At 44.4% G+C, this 17,082-nt stretch overlaps 1 protein-coding gene and 1 pseudogene across 5 annotated transcripts in view; both read right to left on the bottom strand.

The window, feature by feature from the left end:
• Window positions 1–17,082, bottom strand: part of CALN1 (calneuron 1) — a 486,412-nt gene that overhangs the window by 115,385 nt on the left and 353,945 nt on the right. The window lies entirely within an intron of this gene.
• Window positions 16,890–17,005, bottom strand: LOC132027329 (U4 spliceosomal RNA; annotated as a pseudogene).

Here is a 17,082-nt window from a genome sequence, read left to right on the forward strand (position 1 = left end):
TTTCTCTGCTTTTAATATTCCTTTGTCCATATTTTTCATGAGATTTACTGTGACGTACGTAAATGCGATAGTCTTTGTATTTATCTTGATCAAGGTTCATAGAGCTCCTTAGACAAAAAAAGACTAAGTGAATTTTACCTCAAGGGATTGGCCAACTCCTAAGCTATAAAACACAAAAGTGGCTTGATATTTTTTCATCGCTTTTGGAAAATTTTCAGTTGGTAGTTCTTCAGATACTGCATCTGCCCAGTCCTCTCTCAATTCTCCTTTGGATACCCCAATTACACATATGTTACAGACTTTTTAATTACATCTTTCCATATTTATCATCATTTTTCTGTTGCTTTAATCTGGATATGTTCTCTCATTTGTCTTCCAATTCATTTATCCTATGCTCTGCTGTGTCTAATTTAAATCTGCTATTAACTTTAGTAATTATGTTTCTCATTTCCAAAATTTTAATCTGAACATTTCTTTAAAAACAAACAAATACCATGATTCCAGGCCTCTGGTAAGTTTTTGTATCTTTTTGTCTATTTCCTTCAATATACTAATCGTAGTTATTTTGAAGCCATGTGTGATAATTCAGATGTAGCTGACTTTTGGGTCTGTTGCCACCATATATATTCACTACTGAACATGGCCCCATATCTTGGCATGTCTGGTTATCCCTGATTCACAGAGGATTCAATTTCATTCTGTCAGGTAGAGACAGACACATGTCTTAAAGCCAGTCAAGATGAATTTCATGCTTTCCTCCAATTTTTCCCTTACTTTTAGGGCAGGTCCCTTCAAGGGACTGTCTGGAAGCCTGGGATGTTCACTGGGTCTTCTCCTTCTTTGCAGACCCTGAACTCCTGTTTTTCTCTCCCCAGCACCGTGAGACTGACAAAATCTCTGATTAACATTTATCTTCGTAGAACTTAGAAAGATAACTTGAGCTGGCATATTTACAACTTAGAAGCTGGCAAATGCCCTGAAGTAAAATTTCATGCCGTCCTTTATCCTGGGAGAGTGGCCCTTCAAGTGCAGGCTGACTTAGTGGTCCTCAACTCCAACTTGGTATACTCATCCCTGTGGGAATACCACAAGCTTAAAGCCATTGTTTTCCATTCTACCTTTATACTGTTATAGAAAGGTCCCTAGAGATAAAATGTCATGGCAAACGTCAGGCTCATTTCAGTGTTCCACCCTACTTTTCGGTGTTTCTGAACCCTCAGATCTTAAGTTGTCTTGGTTACTTTCCAATGTTTTCAAACATTTGATTTTTTTTTTTTTAATCTTTATCAGCTTGTACAGTAATTCATGATAGAAGCTTTACCCAAAATGGATGAGTTTGTTTGTTTTGGTGCTAGTTAGGTTTTAATAGGATGTTTCCTCTCCATTTGTTTTTCAAGATATCAGTTACATCAGTATGAGAAGTGTAAACAGGTACAAAATACACAGTACACAGAAATAATTTTCTTAACTAGTCTATTGCGTGATAAAAAATATGCACAAGGGGGTTGAATGAATGGAAGCCATGGTCTCTCCCTCACAGGGGAAGTAAGTCACTCATCTTGAATAAGAGACATTTTTGATAGGTAATTTTATACAAAATCACTCTGTTATATCCAGAAGTAGATGTCTAGAGGAGTTTTTGGGTTTTTTTGTTTTTTTAATTTCATTTCATTTCATTTATCAAAGAGAGAAAGAGAACATAAGCAGGGGGAGCAGCAGAGGGAGAGGCAGAAGCAGGCTCCACACTGGGCAATGAGCCCGATGTGGGGTTCCATCCCAAGACCTTGGGATCCTGACCTGAACCAAAGGCAGACATGTTACTGACTGAGCCACACAGGTGCCCCTAGAGGAGTTATTTTAAAAACAAAACTCCAAATTCAAATCATGGAAACAAAAAAATCAGTAGATATAATGATACCGACATTGGAAATTTATTCAACAAAGGACATCACAAAGCTGACCAAAGGGCAGAAGGCATTGGCAATACCTGCAATCTCCAACACTGACCAACAGCTAGTCTCTAAGACATAATGAGATGGGGATCCAGAATAGAAAATGGGCAAAAGTCATGAATAAGCAATTCACTGAAAGGTAAACCAAATCACAGGTTTATGACAAGCTGCTCAATGTCATGAAAGGAAAATGAAAACAATATAATACTACTTTATAATAATCAAATGGGTAGAAATTGGAAAGTCAGAGAAGTGTTCATGAGAATTAGGGGAAGAGAGAATCTTTTATACTGCCTGTGGGCAAGCTGGTGTCACTATACCAGAAATTAATCTGCCAGGCTATAGGTATTTTACAGCTCAGCAATCCTGGTCCAAATGACAGAGTCTAAGGAAATTCACACAGGTTTACTGGGGGACAAGTGTGAGGATGTTTATGTCAATAATATTTGGGGATTAGGAACAAGGAGACATTGTATGTGTCCATAACCAAGAAAATAAGAGTTAGCTGGGGTGGACGTGTACAACAGAATGCCCTATGGCAATCAACGAACTAATGGTATATTTAGCAATTGTTTAAATCTTAACAGGTTGAGGAGAAGGGAGTTGGGGTAAATTGGAAGGGGAGGTGAATCATGAGAGACTATGGACTCTGTAAAACAATCTGAGGGGTTTGAAGTGGTTGGGGGGTGGGAGGTTGGGGTACCAGGTGGTGGGTATTATAGAGGGCACGGATTGCATGGAGCACTGGGTGTGGTGAAAAAATAATGAATACTGCTTTTCTGAAAATAAATAAACAAAAATAAATAAATAAAATAAATAATGAAAAAATAATGAATACTGTTTCTCTGAAAATAAATAAATAAATAAATAAAAGAAAAAAATCTTAACAGGTTGAAAAGCAAGGTGTGGATGGAGATCTATAGTAGCAATATGAGATTCAAACACATTTTTAAAACATAAATGTACGAAACAACACACTAAATGTTTAGATATATGTTAAATACAGTCCTGCAGAGCATACACAGATGATGCTTTCTACGTAGGGTGCCTGGGTGAGTCCTCTCCCAGCCATCGAATGGGGATCTTGGGAAAGTTGCTGAATGTAAATCTGTGCCTTGGTTCCTCACACATTAAGTGAGAACAACAAAAGAACTTTTCTCATAGTATGGTTGGTAGGATCAAAAATGATAAAGCACAGAAAAGTGCTCACAACAACGGGGCCTTGGTGAACTGAGTTAGAGTTGGCAATAATCATTATTACTTTCAAATTACTTAGCCAAACCCCCAGAGTAGGTATACACAGTCAGGACGGAAGTGGGGGAGTGGGGACGCAGATGAAAACTTCATCCAATAAGTAATGACGGTGGGAGGTGCCCCTCATCACCCAGTACCTATACCCATTATTTAATTAGAACCTTTCTAGCATCATGACCTTTTCATGGTGATGGTGGGCCCAGAACTGATAAACATAATTAATTCAACTTTCTGAGCTTGAGACTCCCACACCTCAAAGAGTTACACTCAAAACAAACAGACCAAAGCTCTAGGTATGAATGTAGTCATTCCTGAGTAGTAAAATTTTACTGCTTTGCTCCTAGGAGGAGCTCAGTGACCTAAACGAGTAACTTGCTTATAACATGTCTATGGTGTTGAATAAGCCAGTCAAGTAAATTTATGTAATAATTTGCCTATTGTGTCTGATTAAGTTCTTCCTTTCTTAGAAAAAGATTTTAGGGGCACATGAGTGGCTCAGAGGGTTAAAGCCTCTGCCTTCAGCTCAGGTCATGATCCCAGAGTCCTGGGATTGAGCCCCGCATGGGGCTCTCTGCTCGACGGGGAGCCTGCTTCCCTTCCTCTCTCTCTGCCTGCCTCTCTACCTACTTGTGATCTCTGTCAAATAAATAAATAAAATCTTTAAAAAAAAAAAGATTTTATTTATTTTAGGGAGAGAGAGAGAAAGAGCATGTGTAAGCATGGGGAATGGCAGAGGGAAAGGGAGAGACCCTCAAGCAGACTCCATGCTGAGCACAAAGCCGGACACAGGGCCCCAACCCAGGGCCCTGGGATGCCCTGAGCCGCAACCAAGAAATGGATGCTTAACTGACTGAACCTCCCAGTCGCTTCTACATTATTTTTAGAACAGCAACTTCTGTTTAGTTATTAATTAATTACGAGTCAGTCGATTACGGAAAACGTCCCAGGTTGACCATCTGTTGTGTTTACAAACACTGGCCACCCTCTGACCTGTGTTGATGAAGAAACTGGGCACCAATCTGGTACCTGCCTCCCAGCATCCTTGGAAAAGAGGGGAGGAAGAAAACCCCACATGAATGGCGCCTCTTTGAAGAGACCGCACTGAAATCTAGCAAAGTAAACAAGATACCCAAATGACACACTTAAGTACTGTGACAAGACAGAATACAGGAGAAAAACAAGGGCAGACCCAAGATGCTTCAGGAGGTCAGATGAGGTAACACAGTGGAGCTTCTGGGGGGCCCTGTCCCCTCCGTGGGGTTCTGCTGAGGACAGGCACAGGGTACGGGCCGCGGTGGGGATTGCCTCTGGCAGAAGCCTGAGTGCCTACTCTGTAGATCAGTTAGGCAGTTTGGGTCCCAAAGCGTTTCTGGAAATAGAAGACCCTTGGGAAATGGCAGGGTTCATTTCCTTTTAATTAGCTGAATAACATCATGAGGAAAAATTCCCTCCAACGGGAGGGAAATCAGGGTATCTTCACACATTTCTATTTTTGTCTGTTTCCAAAGACCTTGAGTAACGAGATCCAAATCATATAAAAATAGTGGTGTGATAAAGGTGGTCTGAATTTATGAACTGTCTTGCATGCAGAAGACCCCAAGAACTCTTCATATGACAGATAGTTCTTCTACACTTGTCCTAGTGAGAGGAGCCCCGCAGGCCCTGTTCTTCCTTCCTTCCTTCCTTCCTTCCTTCCTTCCTTCCTTCCTTTCCCTGACATGGAAAACAGGCTTTAGACACACGCCAGCACCTGACATAGACTAGAACCAGGCCTCCTGCTTTTGACTCCAGGGCAGGTGTGTGATGGCAAGAAAGGAATTGTATAACATCTGAATCCCATTACAGACGATAACCACCGTCCCTGAGTATCTACCAGGTAGCAGCTCTTGCCGGGAGTTTTCTGCTCCTGATTTCAGACGATGTGACCGCACCGTGAGCTACGGTGACTTTATAGACTAGGCTTGAGCAACATGTTTAAGCTACAATACCTACGATAAAAGTGAGAGCAGAAATTTAACCCCCAAATCACCATGCAGTTTCCCTGTACCACCGCCTGTTTCAGAATTTCTGAAAATATTATTGGACTTAAAAATGAAAAAAAAAAGTACTAAAGCTATTTTTTCCCTTAAAAAAAAAAATCCACATAAATTGGGCTGCTTTGTAATACTGTTCCCAGAATGCAGTTGTGATCAGAAAAATCAACAGGAGTAAAGGGCCCGTAATTATTCAAACTGACCTCTTCTTTGGTATTACTAAACCCTTGCTGTTGACATGTGACTTGTTCTAAGGACTACTATTTGAACAGATTGATCTAGCTCTTCTCCATGATTCCTGGCAGTCTCTCACGCCCACTGCTGTAGCTCATGGACCACGTGTCCTCGTCATCCAGCCCCCGACCCCCTCCCTCCGCAGGATCTCTGAATCTATCCATCCTCGGGGCTGGGCTCAAGTCCGCCAGGGAAGCTTCCGGGCCAGCCATAGGATTCTTGCTTTTCCCTCTAGTTGAGATTAATTTAGAATGAAGATGGAAACGGGTAGGTGTGAGGATGAATTCAAGATCTCTAGCTCCAAAGCAAGACACCTGGACTGGTAAGAGGAAGGCCAAAGGAGTCATTGGCAACGGAGACGGAAATGTCACAAAACAGGCATCTCTTAGGGTGCGGGTGTGCTTTCCTTCTCCCCATTCCAGGAAGGCAGAGAGAAGGGTAGATCCGTAATGGTGGGTATATTCACAGAGGGGACTGACTCCCACATTTTGTTCAGGGGATCCCTATCCTTCTGGCCCACAAAAGATAGGGCCGTGGAGCATGACAGGAGCATGACTCCATCTTAGGGAGATGGCAGGCAGCACGGTGACTCAGCAGTGGGACTAGGCCAGGATGTGAGGGTCTGCAGAGAAGGCCCCGGTCTCCTTCGCAGACTCCGCTCTGGGTAGGCGGAAGGGGGGGGCAGTCTCTTCTCCCGGCCCTAGCAGAGGCTCCCCCATGGGGCACGTGGCAGGCAAGAGCTGACCCGTCAGGCCTTCAAAATGCTCTGCATCACTCCTGTGACACCAGGGAGCCATGACTATCTGAGGAAGGCCTCACTGGTGCTTCTCAGGGATGCACTAGAATTTGCTTTCTAGGCGGTCTGGACCCGAGGGCTGGCCAAAGTACGGTGGACATTCAGAGGAAGGGTGCTGTTCCTTGACCGTCTGCAAAAGAACTCCGTACGGACAGTGGCTCACACCTGTTTCATCCACTGTTCAGGCCTGGGCAAGTGGAAAAGGACCCCGTGTGGGACCCACTCCAACTCCATCATTTTACCCGTGGGGACGCTGAGGCACAGGAGCTGGTCCAAGGACGTGCCTGGATAGGTACAAGGGTTGAGACAAGGATCTAGGTTTCTGACACTCACTACCATGGTTTTTGTTGTTGTTGTTGTTGTTGTTTTTTAATATTCCAGACTATTTCTTGCTGGAAGACCTACTTCCTACTCTCTCTCGCTCCGTCCTCACCCTCTGATAGGCACAGACACCAGAGTCAGCTTTTGGAAAACCATGATTCCAATCAGGATACGCCTGTTCAAACTGACAACAGCTTCCCCACTCTTTAGGATGGGCCATGTGCTCCCACAAGTCGGCCTCAGCTCACCTTCCTGCCTCTCTGTACTCTAACCAGACCAGCTGTCCTGCTATGCTGGGCACAGGCCAAGTTTTCCCACCTTAGGACTTTGAAGTTGTTATTCCTCCTACAAAGAACGCCAGTCCCTCAGTTCTTGATAAAGCCAGCTCCACCTTCTCATTTCTTTCCAACGCACGTCACCTCCTCCAGGAAGCCTGCCCTCACCAGCCACGCCCAGTGAGCCCCAGTCTCTAGAGATGTCATCTAGGATGACAGCCACAGCTGCCCCTAGAGCCCCACACAGCTTTTTTGGATCCCCACGGGAATTCGATCAAAGCACTCTGGCACCAGGAAGTCTCAGGAAAATACTTCATTTCCCGTGAAGGAGTAAAGAGCAGAAACAAGGCTCCCCAGCTTCTGCGGGAGCTCAGCGAGCAGTCTGGCCTCCTCTCTGGACTTGCAGGTGTCACCTTCCACACTAAGACCACACAGATACTAACCGGAAAAGCCAGCAGCTTCGGCTCATCCTGAGCCAAAGCCCTTGACATCACTGTGCACTCATGGACCTGGACGATGGTGGATCTTCCTCCTTCCCCGGCATCTTCTGTGCTCCAGTTTCTCACACTGCTGCAGCCTGCCCCCCCACTCCCCTACTGGGAGGCAGACTCAACCCATCAATCACTTGCCCAAGCTAACAGCTGCAGCTGCTGATTGCAGAGTCGGAAGCAGGGCAGGAGCACCCCAGAACCTGCTTTCTGGGGTATCTCGGAGGGAAACAATGGCTCACAGAGGCATGGACGATGCACTAGCCTAGCCATCCCAACAGCTTCCTCCCTGTGTCTCCATCACGTCACTGATCTGTTGAATTGGATGCACTGACTGCAACTGCTGAATTGAAGAAATCAGAAGCAAGCTGGGGGCACTTGCCCGGGGCATGAAATCCTCATGCTCAGTGGCCTCGCACTCATGGCTCCATCCTTCGTGCCCCCACGTCCTCCCGGTGATCTCCCACGGAAATCACTTCCTCCTCTAGGGTGTCTGTGCTTTTCACCCCTTGCCCTCCGTCTACATGAGACCCCTCTGCCCTTACCTGGATGACCTCAGGAGAATCCTTATTCCGCTCGAGGCTCCAGACTCGCCCACCTTGTCCAACCAGCTAGATTATCTTTTCTAAAACCAAGGTCCCACCATGCTTTGGTCAGCTCAGCGCGGTGAGTTCCCTGCGTCCTCCCCTTCACACGCAAAGTCCACCAGAACCTGCCGACCTTCTACTCATTCTTCAAATCACCTCCATAAAATCTTTGACTCCTCTAGTAGTAGATGCGTGACCCCTTATAAATTTTCATAAATGCCTATGTGCTTCTGAGTGTCTCATTTAAGATTTTATTTATAAGAGAGCGAGTGTGCATGCAGGAGAGGCAGAGTGGGAGGGAGAGAGAATCTGAAGCAGATTCCACACAGAACACAGAGCCCCACGGGGGGCTCGAACCCATGACCATGAGATCACAATCTGAGGCAAAAGCAAGAGTCAGTTGCTTAACCGACTGCACCACCTAGGCACCCCAGTCCTCTCTACTTTCTGCTTTGACTTGTCAGTGCCTATGGCTTACCTCCTATACCTCATTGTTCATCTCTGTGTTCCCCACAACCTGGCACCCTGCACTGTGAAAATTCATGCTATCTACACACGCTTGTGTTGAGAGAATAGGATTTATTATTTGAAAGAGATTAAATGATCGCTCCAGGTTAATAAAACAGCTGTCTCCTTAATAGGAGGAAAGATGCCGTTAGCTCTTTTGTCTTCTCTACATCACCAAACTTTTTCTGAAAGATCTGTCTCGTTTTTAATATATATTCTTTTATAATGCTTTTGGCTTTCCAAGGTGTTATGGCACTTTACCTGCATACTAAGTCTTCCAAAATGTGTGTAAAAGAACATTGAATAATTGTAAATAAAATCTTCCAAGGAAGAACGATATACTGAGTACCGTTTGTGTGCTAGGCATTGTGCCGGGTACCAGGGGCCAAATGCTTGAGGGGCTTGCAAGCTTGTAAGAGAGACTAATTTCCATCTCATTTGGTAAGTGCTTTGATGGCAGTGGGCACAGGTTTCTAGAGAGGCACAGGAAAAAGGACCCCTCTCCCAGAGGAAGTGAAAGCTAGGGATGGTCTTGAAAGGCAAGTTGGGGGTTAAGGTTGGCAGTGTGGAAAAAAGCTTAGGCTCAGAGTTGAGAAAGACCTCGCTTATTGGAACAGCTGCCATTAATTCATTCCTGCTAGAGAATCCGGGTAGGATGGGAATGGAGAGTGACTGCCATATTTTCAGGGCAGTTATTAATACTCTCAAATTTGCAATGCGGAAACTCAGACTCAAAGAAGGGAAATCACTTACAAAGATCTAATGCACACCTCAAATCCTCTTGGGAAGACCCCTGTGGAATCTACAATTCTAATCACAGTCTGGGGGCAAATCAAGCTCATGCTGACCCAACTTTCCTATTATCTCTTACTTTACATCAGAGAGTCTTGAATCTTCTGATTTCTGCCACGTGTTCTTCCCTAAGAGGGTTATCAAAGGACATCAAAAGAATTCTGAAAGACTGAGAGGGGAGCATATATATATATACATATATATATAATGTGTATATATATATATATATATATATATATATATATATATATATATATATGTAACTTTGCCTTTGGTCATTAAACATCTCTTTAAGATGCTTTTACTGGGTAGCTATGGTTCCACAGATGTGTATCAATGAGATGCCCTAATTTTTTCACCACTTCTCATTGGCCTCAGCTTAAAAGAACACATGATAAGGCAAAAAAAATTTTTTGTATGGAACTTCATACTCTACAAATAACAACACAATAATAATAAAGATAAGCAACATTTATTAGAACCTCCAGGTAACTGTTCTAAGTGCTTTGCAGTTAACCACATGTCAACCCCAAGAGATGGGTTCTGTTAGCACCCTTCTGTACACTTGGAGGAAAGAGAGGCACAGGGGAGTAAAATAACTCAACCAATGTCATAGGGTATGCACAGAAGGTGTTGGCACCAGCAATCTGTACCTCATCACCTTGCTAGATCTACTGCATAGACCAAACATTTGCCTATTGGTTTTTCTTCTGATCTTATCAACTCTGAGTCATGGCAGAGAAATATCATGAATACTTCATTTTTGCTATTTTGGAAACTGAGGTTCCGACACACGCTGCGGTTTGCCCATAGCCACTCATTCCATTTCCTGGCCTCCGTCAGCAGTCTCATCTATTCTGTCTGTTGGTCTATGAGGAGAAATGCCAGCTTTTCCCCCAGTTGTAAGAAGAGAAGACTTCCTATAGGCGGGTACCCAAGGAGGGTGGAAGCAGAAACCCCCTGGAATCTTCTTTATTAATAATAATGATGACAGAATTAATGCCTTACATCCAGATAGCACATTTAATTATTTTCAGTGCATTCCTATATGTGTTATCATGTCTACTCCTCACCATGTGAGGAGGTGACTAAAAAATTTGAATTTTTGAACCATTTGGTTAGATGATGAAACTGGAACAGAGCATAACTTGTTGAATGAGCTTACTTCTTAATGAGGGAGGACAATAAACTAATAAAAAATGATATTTTATGACAGATTGTGAAGAGCATCATGGAGAAAATTAAGGTGCAACACGAGGGATGAGGAGAGCCAGGAGAGGGTAAGGAGGAAAGGAGTGGTTACTTAATACAGCGTGGCCAACAAAACTTCTCTACCACGTGGGCAGGGATCTAAAGAGAACAAGGAAATGAGCGCTGAGGCGTCTGGGGGATAGGTTTCCCACTAAAAGAAATCACAGGTGCAAAGGCTCTGAGGCAGGTACCTGGTTGATGTGTTTGAGGAGCGGCCAAGAGGCCAGGGCAGTTACAGCAGAGTGAGAACAGGAGGAAAGGCAGCAGAGGCACACCATGGAGGATTTCAACTTTCCAAAAAGACAAAATGGGAGCAAAAGAGTAACATGAGCTGTCTCATATTGTAACTTAAGTCTAATTGTGTTAGTAAAGGAGCAACAGGCAAGGACAGAAACAGGAAGATCAGTGAAGAGGCTACTGCACTGATCCAAGCAAAAGACAATGGCTTGCACCAGGAGATGGAGAGAAGTAGTGGTCTGGAGTTCAGAGGAAACGTCTGAATGTATGAATTTGGGCACCTTCAGCATTTAGAAGTATTTAAACCCACAGGCATGGGTGAGGCCAACAATGAAATGAGTCCAAGGACAGTCTGAATGTTCTGAGGTTTAGTGCCGAGGCATGAGGAGACTCAGTAGAGGAGCTGGAGAAGCTGATGTGAGGGAGGAAAGAAGCATGTGCCGTTCTGCAAACCAAGTGGTAGGAGTGTTTCAAAGAAGGGGGCATAACGAACATGCCAGGTCTGCCGGAAGGCCCAGAAGAGATGGACTGAAATGGACCATTGGATTTAGCAACATTAAGGTTAGTTAGCAACTTCAAGGGACCTTGACTAGAGTTTTTTACGGAGTAGCAGGAATGGAAGTCAGGCCGATCAGATCGAATTCAGGAGTCAATGTGAGGACAGACAGATGGCAGTGAGGGAGTGCAGACTACTCTTCAAAAGGGTTATCCACGGAGGGGAGAAGAGAAAGGAGTTAGAAGCTGGAGGGGCAAGGGTGTGAACAGAATTTCAACTGCTGTTTTTAGGGTGAGAGTTGTCTTAGGAGATTTGTATCCTAATGGGATGTTACAGTGGAGAGAGAGAAGCTGAAGAACTTTTGATACGTGTTCTCTCCCCAAGCCTCATAATGGTCAGGGAGGTGGCCACAATTCCTACTTTATAAGGGAGGGCTGTAAGTTATCAAATTTAGAGATTACATAGTAAATGGTACAGTTGGGTTCAAAGCCAGGTCTGTTAGACTGCAACATGAGTGCTTTTCCCACTGCTCTGTGTGAGACACGGAACATGGCACGCTGGTTTCTTTAGATTCAAAGACCGGTTAATATTGAGTCTGCATAGGGGCACCTGGGTGGCTCAGTGGGATCAAGCCTCTGCCTTTGGTTCAGGTCATGATCCCACCGTCCTGGGATCCAGTCCCGCATTGGGCTCTCTGCTCCGCAGGGAGCCTGCTTCCTTCTCTCTCTCTGCCTGCCTCTCTGCCTACTTGTGATCTCTGTCTGTCAAATAAATAAATTTTTAAAAATCTTTAAAAAAAATATTGAGTCAGCATATAGGATGGACCTAAGGGCTTGAGGGTGCCCAGGCTCCACGGGCTCAGGATGCTTTGGGACTCCGAAGAGCATCCAGACAGATGCTAGCATGACCTGACTACGATGTACGTAATGGCAAATGGGTGGACGGACGGCACCCATGGGAGAAGGGTTAGAAGTACGACCTATTTCAGGGGGGCCTGGGGGCTCACAATGGAAAGCCACCATGCGATCTGGCAGCCAGGGGAGCCCAGAGAAGATGCTTTCCCCAAAGCTCCCAGCCCAGGAAGTGCAGACTGAGCAGTCCCCATCTCTGGGATTCCAAGAGCAGAGAAGAACTCCTGTGACAGCCGGGCTGACTGCAGCACGTACGGGTGCGGCGGGGGAGGGCCAGCAACCAGAAAGACTGCAGATCCCGGTGTCTGAAAATCCTCTGCTTCTGCGTTCTTCCAACGCAAAGTCCTGACTGAACTTAGGCACGCAGAGACAGGGAGCCGGAGCGTTTTTACTCTATTTGCGAGAGCCGGTCCCTTCACCTCCCTTCACAGGGAGCTCCGTGAACTGGCTGCGGGTGAGGACAGGGAATCGGCAATTGATCATCTTGTTTCCATCCTAGCGAAAGTCGAGGGTAGGACTCTGAAATAACCTAGCCGCCTCTTGGCTCGGACTGACAAGCCTCTTTTCATTTTCTGTGAAAGAATTCTGATGGACTCTCTGTGGTGAGGTTGACAGGAGGCAGGTGGGACAGTGACTCTGATTCATGGTTAAAGCTGAAATTTTCCTTGATGGCAAGAGATTGATCATTATTGATTCTGGAACCATGAAAACATGAGGCAATCTGAGATGAAAGCATAAACGTGAAAGCAAAAAGGGTTGAAAAAGAAAACAAAGTCTTTGGCGGTAGGGAACTTGAGAATGAAATATTTTGCCCTCCCCCCACCCCGCCCCAAACACCACTCCCAGTCCTGGACACTCCCCTCCACCGCTGCAAGGCTCTTGGCTTACTATCACCTCTGATCACAGAAAACCCCAGATGCTTTCCTCAGCTCACCAATCACGAGCCCTCAGATTAAGTAACTTCAGTTCTCGGACAGGTGAATGCAATTTCCAGGGGGTGACTTAGACAGAAATGAGCTGGTTGAGTCTTTGGATTTTTGTTGTTGCTGTTACCGATTATTTGAATGGGGGAGGGAACATAGAAGTGTTTTCATTTTCAGACTGAAAATTTGGGGTGCACCTGGGTGACTCCGTTGGTTAAGTGTCAGACTCTTGATTTCGGCAGATGCTTTTTGGCAGATGCTTAATGACTGAGCCACCCAAGTGCCCGTGCTCTTTTTTTTAATTTAAAGATTTTATTTATTTTTTTATTTGAGAGAGAGAAAGAGAGAGTAGGAGAAGGGGGAAGGGAAGAGGGAGAGGGACAAGCACGTTCTCCGCTGAGCAGGAAGCCTGATGTGGGGTTTGATCCCAGGACCCTGAGATCATGACCTGAGCCGAAGGCAGAGGCTTAACCCACTGAGCCACCCAGGCACCCCAATGTATATCGTTTTTTAAGATGAGCTTTTTTCACTCAGCCTAAAGGCCTTTGAGATTCACTTACATTCCTACATATATTAATAGTTTACTCAGTTTTTTGTTGCTGAGCAATACTCCATTACAAAAATACCACAGTTGGTGTGTTTACCAGCTGATAGAAAATGTAGGTCATTTCCAGTTTTTGGCAACTGTGAAAAGAACTGCCATTCACATTCAGGTGCAAGTCAATGCATGTGTGTGCACAGGTTTCTAACTCAACTAAAATAAATACTTAGTGGGGTGTTGGGTCCTGTGTTAATCATGTGTTCAACTATGTAAGAAACTGCCACATTGTTTTCTAGAGGGGTTGTACCACTTTGCATTCCATGAACAATGTCTCAGCATTCCAGGGGCTCTGTATCCTCACCCACACTTAGTGTTATCAGAGTTTTTGTTGGTTTCACTTGTTTGCTTGTTTTATTTTAGGCAATCCAGACAGGAGTAGCCTGTGGTTTTAACTGCATTGCCCTCTAATGACTAATGATGTTTAGTATCTTTTCATGTGTTTTATTCTTCTCTGTGCTTTCAAGTATCTTCTCTGGTGAAGTGTCTGTTCATATATTTTGCCCATTTTTGCACTGAGCTGTTTACTTACACTTTGTTAATTTTTGAGAGTAATTTGTATATTCTGAATACGAGTCCTTTTTTAATGTGTAATTTACAGATATTTTCTCCCACTCTGGTTCTCCTTTCATTATCCTGTTAGGGTTATTATTCTTTTTTACAAAGCAAGAACTTTTGATTATTTATTTTCATTATTTTTTGCCCATTGAACTATAATTGGCACACAATTTTCTATTAGTTTCAGGTGTGCATCATACTGATTTGATAATTTAATATATATTTTTTTAAGATTTTATTTATTTGGCAGAGAGACAGAGATCACCAACAGGCAGAGAGGCAGGCAGAGAGAGAGGGGGAAGCAGGCTCCCCGCCGAGCAGAGAGCCCGATACGGGGCTCGATCCCAGGACCCTGAGATCGTGACCTGAGCCCAAGCCTCTGCCTTTGGCTCACAGAGCCACCTAGGTGCCCCATGATTTGATAATATATTATGAAATGTTCCCCATAAAGAGTCTAATTACATGTTGCTTATATACAAAGTTATTGCAATTTTATTGACAATATTTCCCCATGCTGTATTTTACACCTTGAAGACCAATTCATTTTATAATGACAAGTTCGTACCTCTCAATTCCCTTCACCTATTTCAACCATATTCTGCCTACCCCCTTTCCTCTGCTAGCCCCACATTGTTCTCTGTACCTATGAGTCCATTTCTGTTTTGTTTTGTTCATTCATTTTGTTTTTGAAATTCCACATATGAGTGAAATCATATGATACTTGTCTTTCTGTATTTGACTCATTTCACTCAGCATTATACCATCTAGGTCCATCCAAGGTGTCACAAGTGTCAGGATTACATTCTTTTAATGGCTGAATAATATTCCAGTGGGGGGGGGCTGTGCGTGCAAGGGCACACACATCTGTATCCATTCGCCCACTGATGGACACTCAGGCAGCTTCCGTATCTTGGCTGTTGTAAATAATACTGCAGTGAACATAGGAGTGCATATATTTCTTTGAGCTGCTGTTTTTTGTTTTTCTCAGGTAAATACCCAGAAGTGGAACTGCTTTTTTTATGGCTCTATTTTTAATTTTGTGAGGAACCTGCGTACTGTTCTCCACTTCATCCCCGTCAGCAGTGCACACAGGCTCCTTTTCTCCACAGCGGCTATTTTCGTCTTTTTGAAAACAGCCGATCCAAATGGTGTGAACTGATATCTCATCAATCTGCCTTAAAAGTTTTATTTTTGGTGAGGTCCAATTCATCTGTTTCCCTTCATTGGTTGTGCTTTGGTGTCATACCTAAGAACTCTGCTCAACCCAAGGTCATGACGGTCTTCGCCCAGTACCAAGGCTACGAGTTCTGATTTACCCCCTGTGCTTTCAACATCAGCTCAGTTTACAAACCTCTGCAGTGCTCTTCAGATTGTCCTGGGCATATGCGGCCCACTGGCGGGTCTACAACCTGGGAGGCTGCCTGTACTACAAACCAGTCCTCAAAACCCTTATGATGCTGTTCAGAATCAGATCCGTGCTTGCGCGACCTGGGAGTGAGTCCAGAAATTCATAAGGCTTTATGCTGTTGCTTTTTCAAGGTCCCCTCCACTGTGTGTGCTCAGTGCCTCCCTTCCTGGCCTTCTGGCTAGCAAGTGGAGCTTCAACTTCCTCACTCTACTGTACACTTTCCACAGCTGCGTCTGCAAGGGAGGACAGAGAAGATACAGAGAGGAGGGGAAAAGGCAACCAGCTGGACAATAGAGGAAGTAAGAAAAATAACCATTACTTCCAGGCTCCTGGCACAAAGACCTACTACGATGCTGGTGCCATCACAGCCGTCTCTGCTTCAAGGCCAGAAGACAATGGAAAACAAACACACAAAGAGCAGGGCATCCCCCATTCTCTCCGTCTTGTAGGAGTATGCTTCTGATCCCACAGACCCAAAACAAGTGTCCTCCGGAGGGCTCTCCTTCTGCACCTTGTGTGCACTTTGGGAGCTTGGGGTGATCTTTGAGTCCGGGTCAGGGAATAAAAATGGCAGACATGTGACTGTCCGTTTGGTGGTACTCTGAGTTCCCCAACCCACCTGCTGGTATTTGCTTCTCAGAGATCACAGACAGCTGCACCAGGCACATTCTTCAGTGACCCTCTGTGAGCGCTCACTCCGTATTCAGGATTAGAGCCTCTCACTGTGAAATTAACTCACACTTACCTAGTGACTGGTAATCTTCCTGTAAGTTTGTGAGTCATTCCAATCCACTCCTTAGTGAGGAGCTTATTCTAGTTTTCGCCTATTTCTCTATCAGGCCGCCTGTATTTGTCTCTTGGTTACTTGGTTATTCTTCATATGTTTTGGAGCTGTGGCTTTATGTACATACGTATGCGTGTGTGTGTGTGTGTGTGTGTATGTGTGTGATGCATGTATGTATGTTCTCCCAACCTGTGACTGGTTTTTTTTGACTCGCCTTACTAGTGCCTTTGCATGAACTGACTTTACTTTCTTTTTTAAGCAGGCTCCACACCCAGCATGGAGCCCAGTGTGGACCTTGAACTCACAAGGTTGAGATCAAGACTGAGCGGGTATCAGGAGCCAGATGCCTAACTGACAGCCCCACCCAGGCACCCCCAACAGAGTTTATTTTAAATATAGTCTTCACCGTCAATCTTTTCCTTTATGATGGATGCTCTTTGTATCCGGTTTCAAAACTCTTTTTCCTCTCCAAGGTCATCTTTATGATCTTTATGATCTCTCCCATATTCTTTTTTTTTTAAAGGCTTATTATTTTTCAATTAGCAATAATTGTGCATTGGATAAACCTCACTGGCTACAATAACGTCACTGCACAAAGCTGTAGAAGCCTTATTATTTTTAGTTTTTGCACTGAGGTTTACAATGTGCTTGAAGTTGATACTTGCTCACAGTATAAG

Source organism: Mustela nigripes, chromosome 11 (assembly GCF_022355385.1).
Source record: "Mustela nigripes isolate SB6536 chromosome 11, MUSNIG.SB6536, whole genome shotgun sequence".
In the NCBI taxonomy this organism is placed as follows: domain Eukaryota; kingdom Metazoa; phylum Chordata; class Mammalia; order Carnivora; family Mustelidae; genus Mustela; species Mustela nigripes.